The following is a 15,825-nucleotide window of genomic DNA, read 5'->3' on the forward strand; positions in this document are numbered from 1 at the left end:
ATAGTAAATGACATCGGACAAGGATACTTTCAGAATATTTTAGAGAAGGCCCAGGAGAATTCACCCTGATAGGAAGAAAAGCAGCATGACTATTAGGTTAGAAGTGTGTTCTTCCAGTTATCTTGTTGCCTAACAAACCAGCTCAACCTTACTGTTTAAAACGACAACAATCATTTACTTAGCTCTTGAATCTGCAATTCGGGCAGGGCTTGGCATGGAAGGCACATCTCTGCCCCATGCTGTGCTGTGTCAGCCTGGGCAGCCTGAATGGGCCCAGATCCACTTCCAAGATGGCTCACATTGCTGGCAAGTTCATGCGGACTATGAGTTTCTCTCCAAGTGGGCCTCTCCCTGGGGCAGCTGTGCCTTTCTCAGTACATGGTGGCTAGATTCCATGGGCGACTATTCTAGCTAGCAAAAACAGAGGCTGAATCGTCTTTTTTGACCTAGCCCTGGGAGTCACATTGCATCTCCCATGATAATTTATTGGTTGACTAATCACAAAAACCCACGCAGTTTCCAAGGTATGTGGCATGGACTCCACCTCTTGAAAAGGGAGTGGAGAGATTCTAGAAACTAGCACAGTATGTGTGTGATGGAAGATATGGTTGTGGCCAACTTTGGAAAACACGAACTATCACAGGTACATTTGTTAGTATGCTTACAGCCACCTGCCTTAGTGTCACCTGCCTGTGATTCCAAGTGCTGGTTAGAATAAGCATGTCCAGAGCCCTTCCCTCAGAGATTCTAATTCTCTAAGTCAGTGGTGAGGCCTGGGAATCTGCATTTAAATATGAGTGATTTTGATGGATCCTAAAATTTGAGAATAAAAGATTTTGAATAAACATCAACAAGAATGGATGAACCCAAAATGTTGCCATGTGCCTTTTTTGGCTATTCTCTATTAGGATAGATAATGAGTATCATGCAAAGTAAGAGTGAGGGTTCTGGAGCCCTGATCTAGGTTTGAAAACTTAATATTTGCTTAGCTTGTCTAGCTTTGATTTTCTTCATGTATAAAATGTACCCACGTGTGACTGTTGTGAAGTTTAAATGAACACTACATAGCTCTTAACAAGGCCTATTATTTTTATAATCTTAATAGAACTAGGTATAGTTTTCCTTAGGAAACAAGATTTTTAAAACTTGACAGTATAACTTTGTTTGGCAGAGGCTGTTTGATGGCATAAAACACTCTTAAGAGTATTAATACTAAAATATATTTTTTCATGCCTCTTCTAGTTGTTTTTCCCGTTCTTTTCCCCCTTGAGAACAGCTCACCCTATACTCATCTGAAAAATAAAATCTGAACTTCTGATTCATGTCAGTCCTGTAGAACAGGATACAGTCTAGAAGGACAGGTTGCCACAGGACCAAGATGAGGTCTATTCTCAAGTTAGAAATCTAGTCAAGAATCCTCCTTATTATATCCATAAAATATAGATAAAACAAGGATATCGACCAAACTGAATCGATTCCTTCAGAACAGGAGTGTTGGGTATTAGAAAACAGAAGTAAAAGGGAGACATTTCACTTATACTCTTGTACCTCTTAGATTTTGGACTGTGTGAATGTAAAACCTACTTAAAACATTAAATAATCCAATTCACAAATTTCAACAGCCTTAAGAGATATTCAAAGTTCTTTCAGTGCTGATCAAGGATTATATTATACACTCAAAACTCATCGAAGGATGCTGGTCCATGGTACTGAATAAATTATATTGACCAGATAGCTCCACTAAGCTGAATAGCACTAGGCAAAATTCTTAGCTAATTAATCTTCTTTGGCTTTTTGTCAGGCCTCACTCTCAACTGTGTTTTGTTTTGTTTCATTTTGCTTTGTTTTCCAGTCTCCGTTCCCCCTAGGACTCCAACCACAAGTGCCTTTGCATTATGATACGGGGAGGGACCAAGCAAGAATGCCGTGCTGGAGGAATTAGAGGGGTTCTATTCCACGCACTCTTACTCCCAGAACTATTTTATTGCATTCTGTGCCTTTCCCACCCTCACCCCCAAATATTCCATGTTTGCTACTTTGGTCCTATAATACCAGATACATAAGTACTATTTACCTTGCAGGCAATATCTTGGGACATTTTTACCTGAGCTCTTCAGTGTTGTGGATCTCTTCATTTTGGTCACTAGTGGAGTCCTGGGGCCTAGCTGAGGGCCTACTACATGATAGTTCTCAAGAAATATTTGTCAAGGGAATGAACCAATAACTGGAGGGGGAAAATAAACACCCCTTTGAGAATAGGTCACATCGATTCATGATCAATAAGTGAGTGCTTACAGAAAGCACAGGATGTTTATGTTCACCCCTAAACTTTTCAACTTCCTGAAGGGCAACAGTTGTTTTTTTCGATTGTTTGTTTGGTTGGGTTTTCTTTTTTTTTTTTTTCCCACAACCATCTTGTGCTTTACAGAGACAAAATAGAAGGTGAGTTTGGAATATGGTAGATCAGTCACCTCTAATAGAGGCCCTGTTTCAATTCAAGAGCGGTAGTCATCCAGCAGAAATATTTGTTTGCAAATATTTGTTCCTTATGCTGCAAGAAACAAATTGTTTCTTGCAGCATAAGAAAACCATTTAGTGGGCGGTCAAGACAGGAGTATCTGTGAGAAGAGAGTTCATGAGCAGTGACTCAGGGAGGAAGTGGGGGAGGGGGGAGGAAGAAAAGGCTGCACACTGATTTTAAAAAAGAAAAAAATGCCTGCTGCCTCATATTCAAGACTTCAATGTAAATAGCTGAGCCAATGTAAATAGCTGAGCACTTACAAACTGTTAACTGACACAATGCCAGCCTGTAAGGAGCTGAGTGTCCTAAGAACACTCATGGTGGAAGGCATCAGGAAAGACAAGACCCAGGGGAATCAGAGTAATAAGGTTTACCTTTGTTTACTGCTTTATGCTTTAGAAAGCATTTTTGAATGTTATCTCATCCACAGAGAGCCATCGTTGGCTCCACCATGTGTCTATAAAGGTAGATGAGGAGGGTAGGCCTTTCTCTGGGCCAGTTCCCAGTAGAAACAGGATCCCAGGGGATTGTGACTCAAGACATTTGGCCAGAAGCCTGGCTGGAACAGGAACTCTGGAAGCAAGGTTCTTTTCCCTGTAAATGTGTGCCACCCTTTCAGGTTCCCAAGGAACTGTTTGCATTCCATGACCTTGGGCTTCAAGTCACTGCATAACTTGGCCTGTGATTGCATATTCAGCCTGCCAACTAAACTGTTCCTGCATTTCTCTCCTTCTGGTGTGCCTTGACCTTTCTTCTTCCCCAGCCAGCACCCCTCTCCTTCAATCCTATGATTTTCTCATACGCTTCTGTTGTGTTGCTGGCTTTCTGCAGAAACTGCCCACCTGGTTCCAGCGTGATATGAAATGTTTTGAAAAGTGTTTTTGCCCTTGATAACAATGACTGGGGATCCTTAAACTCTGGAGGTTTCCAAACTTTGGGGGTGTTAAACACCTCAGAGGCTGGTTAAACACACAGGTGCAGGGCCCCACCCAAGGTCTTCTGTGTGCAAGTCATGGGCCCCATGCGTCTGTGTTTTTAACAAACTCCCCAGGCACTACTGAAGGGCCCAAAGCTTGAGAGAAACTGTCTTGTATTTTCTGATCCACTCAAGAAAACAGAACAGTTGCAACAGGAATCTTGACTTATACTGTTCTTGTTCCTGTTTTTCTAGATCCTCTTTGACCCCCAAACCCGTATCTTTCCTCCTGTTTGTTCTAATTTTCTGGTCCAAATGTTATATATTTCAGATTATTTGTATTTAAGTTGGCCCAAGTGCTCAGAATTCCAGATTGTTGGGTTTTGAGGAGGCCAATAAATAAAACCCCCTTTCCCCTCCTGAAACCACAACCAATTGAAAGAGATGGAGATCAGACCATTGCTTTCATTACTAATAAAGCTTATTGGAGAACACAGCTCTGAGTCTGCAGTAATGTGGGTTTACTAATATTCCCCCGACCCGTTCCCTAGCTGCAGGCATAGCCACTCACACTTAGCACAGCCGGACAACTACAGTGCCCCTTAACTCAAGACAGAGCAGCACTGGGAATGCTGGACAGCAGAAGACAGGCCACTGAAGAAGAAGAAAGAGAAGGAGGAGGACGAGAAGGTGGGGGGGAGAAAGGAGGAAGTGAAAGAGAGAAGGAGAAAGGAAAAGAGGAAAAAGGAAGGGAGAGAAAGAAGAGAGAAGAGAAAGAGACAAGGCTGAGCAGACTCAGCTCATTATTCACCAATCACATTGGGGTGCCTGGGTGGCTCAGTTGGTTAATCTTCTGACTTCCGCTCAGGTCGTGATCTCTCCGGCTCCTTGCTGACAGCTGAGAGCTGGAGCCTGCTTGGGATTCTGTGTCTCCCTCCCTCTCTGCTCCTCCCCCACTCACGCTGTCTCTCTCTCTCAAAAATAAAATAAACATTTAAAAAAATTTTTTAAATAAAATAAGTTAACCAATCACAAAACTTATTCCTCTTACCTTCAGTTTACAGAATTACTTGACATCTTCTTAACCTACTGCTCACTTTCAGTCTCAACTCCCCAGAGGCAACCTCAGCCCACAGTCTGGACAATTTCATCGCAGCTTTGGCTATCCTGTGATCCATCATACCGGCACTCTCTCTAACACCGTAATTTTCACATCTGGGTGCCTTTTCACTCATGGTTCCCCACTCCATCTGCCAACTGGTCTTACCTTCCTTTCCAAAACATCTTGCACAGTATGTTCTACCAAATGCTCACTCTGATAATCCGTTTACCTATCTCCCTCACCACACTGTGCACCCTTGTTAAGTCAGGGAGCACCATATTCTTCTTTGCTATGTTCAACAGTAACACGATGACTTGACACATATTCCCTCCTTCCTGCCTTCCTTCATTCTCTACCTATTGTGTCCAAGCTCCTCCCTAGGAATCAGTTTTTTAAAATGAACTGGGTAGGAGTGCCTGGGTAGCTCAGTCAGTAAAGCGTCCGACTTCGGCTCAGGTCATGATCTCCCAGTTCATGAGTTCGAGCCCTGCATCGGGCTCTGTGCTGACAGCTAAGCCTGGAGCCTGCTTCAGATTCTGTGTCTCCTTCTCTCTCTGCCCCTCCCCTGCTTGTGCTCTATCTCTCTCTCAAAAATAATAAACACTGAAAAAAAATAAAATAAAATGAACTGGGTATTGAGGCACCTGGGTGGCTCAGTCGGTTAAGCATCCGACTCTTGGTCTCTGCTCAGGACATGATCTCACAGTTTGTGAGTTCCAGCTCCAAGTCGGGCTCCGAACTGACAGTGTGGAGTCTGCTTGGGATTATCTCTGTCTCCCTCTTTCTCTGCTGCTCCCCTGCTGGCTCTCTCTCAAATAAATAAATAAATACTTTAAAAAATAAAATAAAATGAACCAAGTAGGACCTCCAGTCTTGAAGTTAATTTCTAACATGGGAAATATCTTTAAACAAATTAATATATTTGATGTGATAACTTCCATAATTGAGATAGAAGATACAGTGAAGAGTATATATAAGCTACAGGGAAGGCTTCATTCACTCAATTATTTAATAAGCATTTAGTGAGTGCCTACTAAGTACCAGGCACAATACTAGTTTCCACAGGTAAATGATGAGCCAAATCAAACTTGGAATTACCCTCATGGAGAATGGATGCAGACATAAATGAATGGAATTAACACAAGATAAGTGTGAAATGTTATTTTATTTTATTTTTTTCAATATATGAAATTTATTGTCAAATTGGTTTCCATACAACACCCAGTGCTCATCCCAAAAGGTGCCCTCCTCAATACCCATCACCCACCCTCCCCTCCCTCCCACCCCCCATCAACCCTCAGTTTGTTCTCAGTTTTTAAGAGTCTCTTATGCTTTGGCTCTCTCCCACTCTAACCTCTTTTTTTTTTTTCTTCCCCTCCCCCATGGGTTTCTGTTAAGTTTCTCAGGATCCACATAAGAGTGAAAACATATGGTATCTGTCTTTCTCTGTATGGCTTATTTCACTTAGCATCACACTCTCCAGTTCCATCCACGTTGCTACAAAGGGCCATATTTCGTTCTTTCTCATTGCCATGTAGTACTCCATTGTGTATATAAACCACAATTTTTTTATCCATTCATCAGTTGATGGACATTTAGGCTCTTTCCATAATTTGGCTGTTGTTGAGAGTGCTGCTATAAACATCGGGGTACAAGTGCCCCTATGCATCAGTACTCCTGTATCCCTTGGGTAAATTCCTAGCAGTGCTATTGCTGGGTCATAGGGTAGGTCTATTTTTAATTTTCTGAGGAACCTCCACACTGCTTTCCAGAGTGGCTGCACCAATTTGCATTCCCACCAACAGTGCAAGAGGGTTCCCGTTTCTCCACATCCTCGCCAGCATCTATAGTCTCCCGATTTGTTCATTTTGGCCACTCTGACTGGCGTGAGATGATAATGAAATGTTATTTTAATCAAAGTTCCTTGTTGCAGGCATAGAAACTGACTCAGACTAACAGAAAAGGAATTCATTGGGAGGACATAGGGTGGTTCATCTGTTCACAGGGAAGGCCTCAGACCAGGCTCAAAAACACAGAGGGTGCTGGCATTCTGGAGCTGGGCAAGGAAGGGAGCCAGAGGACTCACCTTGTGAGTTTTCTGTTGGACACTTTTCCCTTGCCCTCCTCCAGGTATGCTGTTCTTGGGTGTAGAGCCTCTTGGATTCTGATTGCCATTTCTGACTAGGGTGGACTGACGGGCATGGGAATCTGGGGTCTGACTGCACTTTATATGGACTTTCAACCATTCCATCAGTTTTCAGTCTCCTCCTCCCTCCCTTTTCCTAAATGCTTGGTGCCACCAACTATATGAGCCTTGGTACGACCTGTAGTCTTAACTTTGCTAAGTCAGGTGCCATTCCTGCATTGGTTGGCTTTCACCCTTGTTCTCATCAGTGTGTGGGTATGATTCTTGAGGTAAGAGGGTAAAAACTCATTTTATGCTGAAATGAGTATTTTTGTGTCTTTGAGGCAACATATCCTGCAAAAGGAGATTATTCACAGATTAGTTTTTAATTAACAATTTATTGAAGTAACAGTAAAATCTAGTTTTTCCGTAAGCTTTCAAATTCAACTACAAATCTTACTATTCCATTTGTAAGACTAACAAAATATTTTTAAAAATTAGAATCACAGGGGCACCTGGGTGGCTCAGTTGGTAAAGCGTCCGACTTTGGCTCAGGTCATGATCTTGTGGTCTGTGGGTTCGAGCCCCATGTTGGGGTCTGTGCTTCAGCTCAGAGCCTAGGGCTTGTTTCAGATTCTGTGTCTCCCTCTCTCTCTGCCCCTCCCCTGCTCATGCTTTGTCTCTCTCTCTCTCAAAAATAAACATTTAAAAATTTTTTAATTAGATTAATTTAATTCTACTATAATAGCTAATCTAACAGACCACAAGTGAAATCTAATACAAATTATCTTATATATTCTAAATATATATTCTAATATATATTTAAATTATATATATATCTATATATTATATATTCTTATATAATATATTCTAAATATTCTTATATATTCTAATATATCTTATATATTCTAAATATTTAAATATAAACATGGTATACACATGTTTGTAAATGTTATATTTTCAAATCTAACTAGAAGTTAGATGGGTTTGATTTACTTAGTCATTTCTACAATTAATTCTAAATCTTTTTTTTTTTTTTTTGAGAGAGAGAGAGAGACAGAAAGAGAGAGAGAGAGCATGAGAGCACAAGTGTGAGCCAAGGAGGGGGCAGAGGAAGAGAGAGAACCTTAAGCAGCCTCCACACCCAACACAGAGCCTGATGCGGGGCTCGATCTCACAACCATGAGAGAAATCAAGAGTCAGATGCTTAACCGACTGAGCCACCCAGGCGCCCCTAGTTCTAAATCTTTGAAGAACTGAAGTCACTTACATCCAAGGAAACAATTAAGGGACCTCCAGGTAATCTGGGATTATCTATACCAACAATTTGGGGTGCCTTCTAGATTGGTTGTGAGGGTGAAGTTTGGAAGGGCAGTCTTCCAGGATCATCTTCTGAGTGACCTGGAGGGAGAAGCAGAGTCCTATTTTATGGTTGCTATGTCAATAGAAATTCCAAGTCCATGCCCACCAATAGGGTTGTCTCACTGCCCGCGTCACTTGAATTCAGGTTATCCATATACTTAAATCTTAGTGTGATTTGAGTCCCTAATCTCTTACCTAGGTTGTTTCACTATTTGATTTACCAATACATTCAATAAAGCTCCCATTGCTTGAAACTATTCAGAATTCCTTTCACATTCTATCCATATGGGAGAGTCACATGCTTACGTTTAAGTGAAATCCAATTGGATTCTGCACCAATCTCTGGCTTTCCATTTACAACACTAAACGCATGCTGATGACACTCTTTCTGATGGGGTGCCAGTTATCTTCCTTGTGCTCCTCTAGATCCACCCTTTACCTTGTCCACCCTGCTCTCTGCCAAGGAAGTTGATCTGAATGTACTACCCTGCATGGAGGGGGTTCATTGCCCTTTGGTTTGGAGAAGGATGGGCAGGTGAGAGTAATTATTAACCTAGGTTAGTCCTGGCAAGATCACCTTAGGCTGGCTATGCCCTTTGACAGAACATTACTGCTCTTCTCAAGGTAGCCAACTATAGGAATCTCTCCCTTCTGGGATGGAAGGAATAGCCAGTGCTACGAAACCTGGGTTACACTATTACTATCACTTCTTGTGATTCCACTCACGCCTCTGTAAAGAATCTTTCTGTAAATAAACCCTTCCGGAATGACATACTTTGACTATGTCATCTGTTTTCTGCTCTGATCTCAAGTGATATACCAACTTAAAGATAGAAATTATTGGGGCACCTTGGTGGCTCAGTTGGTTAAGCGTCTGACTTCAGCTCAGGTCATGATCTCACAGCTCATGAGTTTGAACCCCGTGTTGGGCTCTGTGCTGACAGCTCAGAGCCTGGAGCCTGCTTCGGATTCTGTGTCTCCCTCTCTCTCTGCCCCTCCTCCACTCTCTCTCTCTCTCTCTTTCAAAAATAAAGAAACATCAAAAAAAATTTTTTTAAGCTAGAAATTATTATTGTTTATTTTAGACCCAAATATTTTTTCGTTTTTAATTACATTCATTAGATTATTCCTGACAGTCAAAAGGGAAGGATTGTATCTTAATGCCTAAGAAATAAGTAATCTTCTTGGGCAAGGTATTCACAAATATTTCCTAAACACCTGCAAAGTATAAATGTTACTCACATTGATTGAGTGCTTATTACATGCCAGGTACTTTGCTAAGCATTTTACTTACCTTCTTTTATTTAATCCACTCAACAATTCTATAAAGTAGATCATTATTATCCCCCTGTTATAGAAAATAAACCAAGACTCAAAAATATTAAGAAAATAAATTTTCCCAAATAACAGAATTAGGAAATAAGAAAATCAAGATTCAAATTTAGGCAGAGAGATTCTCAGAATCCACTTATTAATCTCCACACTCTACTGTTTCCTTAACATTAAACTATACATATGAGATACACAGATGAGAAGTAAGTTGAGCCTATATGCAGGAAGCCCAAGATCTTATAGGTAGAGAAGACATGAATGTAAAAATCACTTGGAGCATTCGCAAAAGAGCTTTTGAAGGAAAAGCAGTTTATAACTCATGGTCTATATTGTATTTAGTATTATGTATTATGATGTGTGTATTAGTATCATGAAGGCCCTTACTGTTTAATCAGTACAAATTTTTGTATATATTTTTCTCGAATCATCTATGATTTATTTCATTATGTCATTTCAGTGAGGATTTGGCTCCACTAATAGTAAAAATGGCTTAAAGTAACACTGGCTTAAACGAGATAAAAGTTTACTTCCCTCTTTTATAAAAACCTGTAAGTAGGAAGCACAAGAACTGGGAAATCTGGTCCACAAAATTATCAAAATCCCAGACTCCTTCCAGCTGACTGCTCCATCATTCCAAAGTCAAGGCCCTTCTCTTAGTCTTTTAAGATAGTGACCATAACATCCACACTGCAGGAGAAAGGATGGAGTAAGGGGCAGAGAGAACCTATCAGATGTCTTTAAGGAAGAGACTCCAAGCTGCTACAAGACCCATTTGCTTACACCTCATTGGCCAGATTTTAGTCACACGACCATACCTATGTTTGCGAGATATGCTGGGAAATGTGGAGTTTTAAATTATGAGTAGGCAGGGGCACCTGGGTGGCTCAGTTGATTAAGCGTCCAACTTTGGCTCAGGTCATGAGCTCAGCCACATGTTGGGCTCTATGCTGACAGCTCAGAGCCTGGAGTCTGGAGCCTGCTTTGGATTCTGAGTCTCCCTCTCTCTCTTTCTGTCCCTCCCCTGCACATGCTCTGGTTCTCTCTGTCTCTCAAAAATAAAAAAAACATTAAAAAATAAATTAAAAATAAAAGAATTCTGAGGAGGCATATACCCAGTCAAAGATTATGGGTTCAATTAATATGGAAGAAAGGGAGAAATATCTATTGGAGAAAATCTCTAGCAATTTCTGTTATAAATTTCTCAAAGCTTCTGGTGGGATCATTTATCAGTGTGATTAAAGGTATACACTTTTTCTCAAGAAGGCAAAGCGGGGGTTCGTGGGTGGCTCAGTTAAGTATTCAGCTCTTGATTTCGGCTCAGGTCATCGTCTCCCAGTTGTGAGATTAAGCCCTGAGTTTGGCTCTGTGCTAGACATGGACTCGTTCTCTCTCCCTTTTTCTCTCTCTCTCTTAAAAAAATGAATGATTAAAAAAAAAATAGGGGCACTCGGGTGGCTCAGTTGGTTGAGCGTTCAACTCTTGGTTTCAGCTCAGGTCATAATCTCACAGTTCGTGGGGTGGGGCTCTGCACCGGGATTCTCTCTCTCTTTCCTCTCTCTCTGCCCCTCCCTCACTTGCATGCACTCTCTCTCAAAAACTAAATAAACATCAAAATAAAGAAACAAACAAACAAACAGAATAAAAACTAAATGAATCATCAAGAAGGCAAAGCAAATACTTCTTCAGAGGAACACCAAATGCTTACTAGGAAAACAGGGTCTTATGTTAAGTACAGTTCAAATAGATGTAGTCTGTAAATCTAGAAAGCTCCTTTTAAGTGTTACCTGTTGAGTGTGAAGTATTTCTGAGAGATATAAAACAGATCTGCCTTTGTCACCAGCTTCATTGTTTTTGTTGCACTCTATATTCTAGTCATATGGAGCTTATTTTTGGTTCTTGAGAGACCCATACTGCTTCCTATTTTAGGACTCTCACACAAGCTGTTCTTTTTGCCCTCTTCATCTTCCTCGCCTCTACCCTTCCTTCAGATTTCTACTTACATTCATATCTGTAGGGGTGTCTTTCCCAACCTCATAGACCACTTATATACTCCATGGCATTCTTTTCCTCTGAGACACTCAGCACAATAGTAATAAAATGAATAATTACATAATTATACATTTAATATTTGTCACCCCCACTTGATGTATACTTCATGAAGACAGAAACTGTTGCTTTGGTGTCTGGTACATTAATAGGCACTTGGGACATATGTGTTGAATGAATGAGTGAAGTAGAATAAATTTAAAATTTAGGAGTTGCATGAAATCACCTAATAATGAAATAATTTTATTTTATTTTTTTATTATTATTTTTTAAATAATGAAATCATTTTAAAATTAAAACTATATTGTAAGGATTTTTAATAATGTAAATAAGTCCTAATGATGGAGGCTTGCAGTTTAAAATTGACACTATTTGGGGCGCCTGGGTGGCTCAGTCAGTTGAGCAGCTGACTTCGGCTCAGGTCATGATCTCACTCGAGAGTTCGAGCCCTCCACTGGGCTCTGTGTTGACAGCTCAGAGGCTGGAGCCTGTTTCAGTTTCTGTGTCTCCCTCTCTCTCTGCCCCTAACCCACTCGCATTCTGTCTTTGTCTCTCTCAAAAATAAATAAACATTAAAAAAAAATTTTTTTTTAATAAAATTGACACTATTTTTGGGCACCTGGGTGGCTCAATTGGCTGAGTGTCTGGCCCTCGATTTTGGTTCAGGTCCTGATTCCAGGACCCTGCTGAGCATGGAATCTGTTTGAGATTCTCTCTCTCCCTCTGCCCCTCCCCTATCTCTTGCACACGCATAAGTGCTCTCTCCTTTCTCTCTCTCTAAAATAAAAGATAAAATAAAATAAAATAAAATAAAATAAAATAAAATAAATAAAATAATAAAAAACAAAATAAAATAAGAATAAGATAAAAAACTAAAAATAAAGTAAAAATAAAAAGAAATAAAATAAATAAACAAAAATAAATCAATATAAATAAAATAAAATACTAAAATAAAATTAAAAAATAAAAACAAAATAAATAATAAAATAAATAAATAGAATAAAAATAGTATAAAAAATAAAATAAATAAAAATAAAAATAAATAAAATAAAACACTAAAATAAAAATAAGCAAAATAAAACATTAAAATAAAAAATTAAAATAAAATAAAATGAAAAATAAACACTAAAATAAAAGAAAAGAAATAAAATAAATTAAAAAATAAACAAATAAAATAAAAAATAAAACAAAATAAAAAATAAAAAAACACTATTTAGGCTATTCATAGGAAAGATGTTCATGATACATTAAGTTATTTGTTTATTATGCACATATCTACGGTTTTATAAAAAGACAATCTAAATGTGCAAGTATATGTGGATTTATACATGGATATTAATAGGAATAAAAGAAAACCTAAACATAATGTGTTTGTGTAAAAGAGAGGGAGATTGAAGGAGAACCAGGCTATCTGGTTCATATCTCAGCTCTGCCATTTATAGACATAGGATTTGAAAACAGTACACATAATGTGTCCAATAAATGTTAGCTATTATAACATAGATATAAGAAGCGATTAAAAGTGACAGATTATACACCAGGGTGTTAGCAGTGATTATCTCCTGGGTTTTGTTTTTTAAATCTGTATTAGCATTTTTAAAAAATATTTATTTATTTTTGAGAGAGAGACAGAGTGCAAGTGGGGGAGGGCCAGAGAGAGGGGGGCGGGACATAGAATCTGAAGCAGGCTCCAGGCTCTGAGCTGTCAGCACAGAGCCCGAAGCAGGGCTCAAACCCACAAACCAGGAGATCATACCCTGAGCTGAAGTTGGACATTTAACCAACTAAGCCACCCAGGTGCCTCTGTGTTAGTATTTTTTTTTTAATGTACATTTTCTATTTGGAAATGAGCACTTCACAAGTTCACACAGTGGTCAAGCTCATGGGTGCTGCATCAGTAGTTCTCGGCTTAAATCACAGTTCTGCCATTTGTACCTTGCATGACTTTGAACAAGTTATTTCACTCTCTGTGTTTCTGCAACTTCCTTTGAACAACAACAGTCATAATAATTATACTCATCTCCTAGGACTATCAGAAGGAAGAGAAGAAAAAAAATATGTAAAGTGCTTGAAGAATAAGGTCTGTCACATACTTAGTGCTCAAAACTGTAGCCAATTTTATATAATAAAATAAATAAAAGGTTTTAGAAAGATTGTCCCTAATAGTTTGGCAGTTAGATTGCTTTGGAGTCTTTGATCTCTGATTTATATAAAAAGTGACTTTATTTTATGAAGTTAGAGGAAAATTAAGGCAATCCCCTTTCAGCTGAAGCCATTTGTAGCCAACTCCAAAGTTGTCCAATGTTGTCTGTTTCATCATTTTACTAGCATGAATTTAAACTGCTTTTATGTAGGCCGATGTAAGTTATTCGCTGGTGTTTCAAATTGTATTTTGGGGAATTATAGTTTTAAATTTGCTGGCACCAAACTCTAAAGTTAATGAAAACACTTCATGACATGCCTTGCTTCACTACTCACATACCACGGTCTCTTGGTTTTCATACTGCCTCTCTCCTTGCCACTTCTGAGAGGCCCTTGCTGTCTGTCCTCCTCCACATGACCTCTAAATGTTGGAATTCCCTGGGCCAGGTTCCAGGGCCTTTTTCTTTTTTTTCTACACTCTCTCCCTGTATGCACTCAACATTCCCGTGGCTTCAAATCTGCATGTAGCCTAACCTCTATTCTTCGGACACATCTGTCCAACCACCTGCCTCATTTTACGTCTCTATTATATCTCTATTTCTATCTCAGAGATATCTCAAATCCAACAAGTCCCAAATGGAATTATTCACTTCTACCCTCATCAGACTCCAAAACCTGCTCCTCTTCGAGTCTCCCCTACCTCACGAACCACACCACCTTCAAGCTAGTGGTCAAAGAATCTCCTGAGGTGTCTTTCCTCTCCCTCAACTCCCACATTAATCAATCCATCAGCAGGTTCGGTCATCATTTCTACTTCCAGTATATATCTGGACTCTTTGCCCTTCTCTCCATCTCATCTTTGCCACCCTCCATCACGCCATTGCTCCTCACAAGCACAGCCAGAATAATCTTTTAAAAACTTATATTGTAGGGGCACCTCGGTGGCTCAGTCATTAGGCGTCTGACTTCAGCTCAGGCCATGATCTCATGGTTCTTGAGTTCAAGCCCCACATTGGGCTCTGTGCTGACAGCTTAGAGCCTGCAGCCTGCTTTGGATTCTGTGTCTCCCTCTCTCTCTCTGCCCCTCTCCCCCTCATGCGCTCTCTCTCTCTCTCTCTCTCAAAAATAGGTAAATATAAAAAAAATTTTTAAACATATATTGTATCATGTCTCTTCTTTTGCATTAGAACCCTTCAGTGACCCCCTACTGCATTTAGAATAACATCTGCGCATATGGCCTCCATCCCAATCCCATGTTATCACTACCAACACCTACAAAGCCCAACGTGATTTGGCTCTTATTCACCTCATCTCCCGCCACTCTCCTCCACACCATAACTCCAGCGCATGGCAAGCTATTTCTATACCCTTTAGAGTTTTAAGTTGTTCCCTTCTAGAACTGTCTCTACTCTCTTTCCCATGCACGTGGTTGGTGTCTTTTTCTGGTCTCAGCTTTGTCAATTTTTCCTGGCCCCAATAAGTGAGTCTTCTTGTTAGTCAGTGGTCCCCACTCAACTCACTGTCATCAAGATGTGTCCTCTGGGGTCACCTTTGATCCATCCCTCTTCTGCTTTACTTAGCAAATGTTTAACAAGTCCAGTTGATTGTTCATTCAAATCTGTTCTCCTTTCTGTCTCTTCCTACAGCAGAGTCCAGAAACACATTACAGGGCAGCTTTGAAGGATGGACGAGATTAGAAAGGACAGAGTCGTGTTCTCAGTGTGGGCTCTACAGGAACAAAGATTAGTAGCAGAATGAGCTTGGCATTCTGTGAAAAATACGGAGATACCAAAGCAGCTCACATTTATTTTTCTTTACTGTGAACTTACATTCACTTATTTTCAATATTAATCACTCAGGACTATGGCCCTTACCTTTTTGAGGAGTTTATTGCCCCCCTTGAATACATGATAGAAGTTATTAACTCTTTTCAGAAAAATGTACAAAAAATACGAAATTTTGCAAATCATTTGGGAAAGGAATTAGTCAGTCATCTACTGTTTTGGATACCCACAGTGTTATTTGTTTCATTTATTCAACAAATGTTGGAGACCTACAATGGGGCTGAGAGCAGTTCTAGATGTTGGGTTTGCATAACAGTGTAGAACACGATAGGTACTTGTTCCTGCCTTCATGGAGCTTGCATTCTAGCATAAGAGACAGACAAACAAGGAAAAATGATAATAGAATGTTAAATAATGATAAATGTTATAAAGAAAAATAAAGGAGGGCAATGGGATAAGGGTAGATGAGGCTCTTTTAATGATGAGGTCCTCTCC

General features: G+C 39.8%; 1 long non-coding RNA gene across 1 annotated transcript; it reads right to left on the bottom strand.

The window, feature by feature from the left end:
* Positions 1-6,462: 6,462 nt before the first annotated feature.
* LOC122224928 lies at positions 6,463-15,252 on the bottom strand. Its single transcript, XR_006205032.1, has 3 exons — positions 15,067-15,252; positions 7,935-8,065; positions 6,463-7,018 (listed from the first exon to the last, which is right to left on the bottom strand). It is a non-coding gene; the product is annotated as an uncharacterized LOC122224928 (long non-coding RNA).
* Positions 15,253-15,825: the final 573 nt, after the last annotated feature.

This window comes from Panthera leo, chromosome B4, assembly GCF_018350215.1.
Source record: "Panthera leo isolate Ple1 chromosome B4, P.leo_Ple1_pat1.1, whole genome shotgun sequence".
Lineage (NCBI taxonomy): Eukaryota > Metazoa > Chordata > Mammalia > Carnivora > Felidae > Panthera > Panthera leo.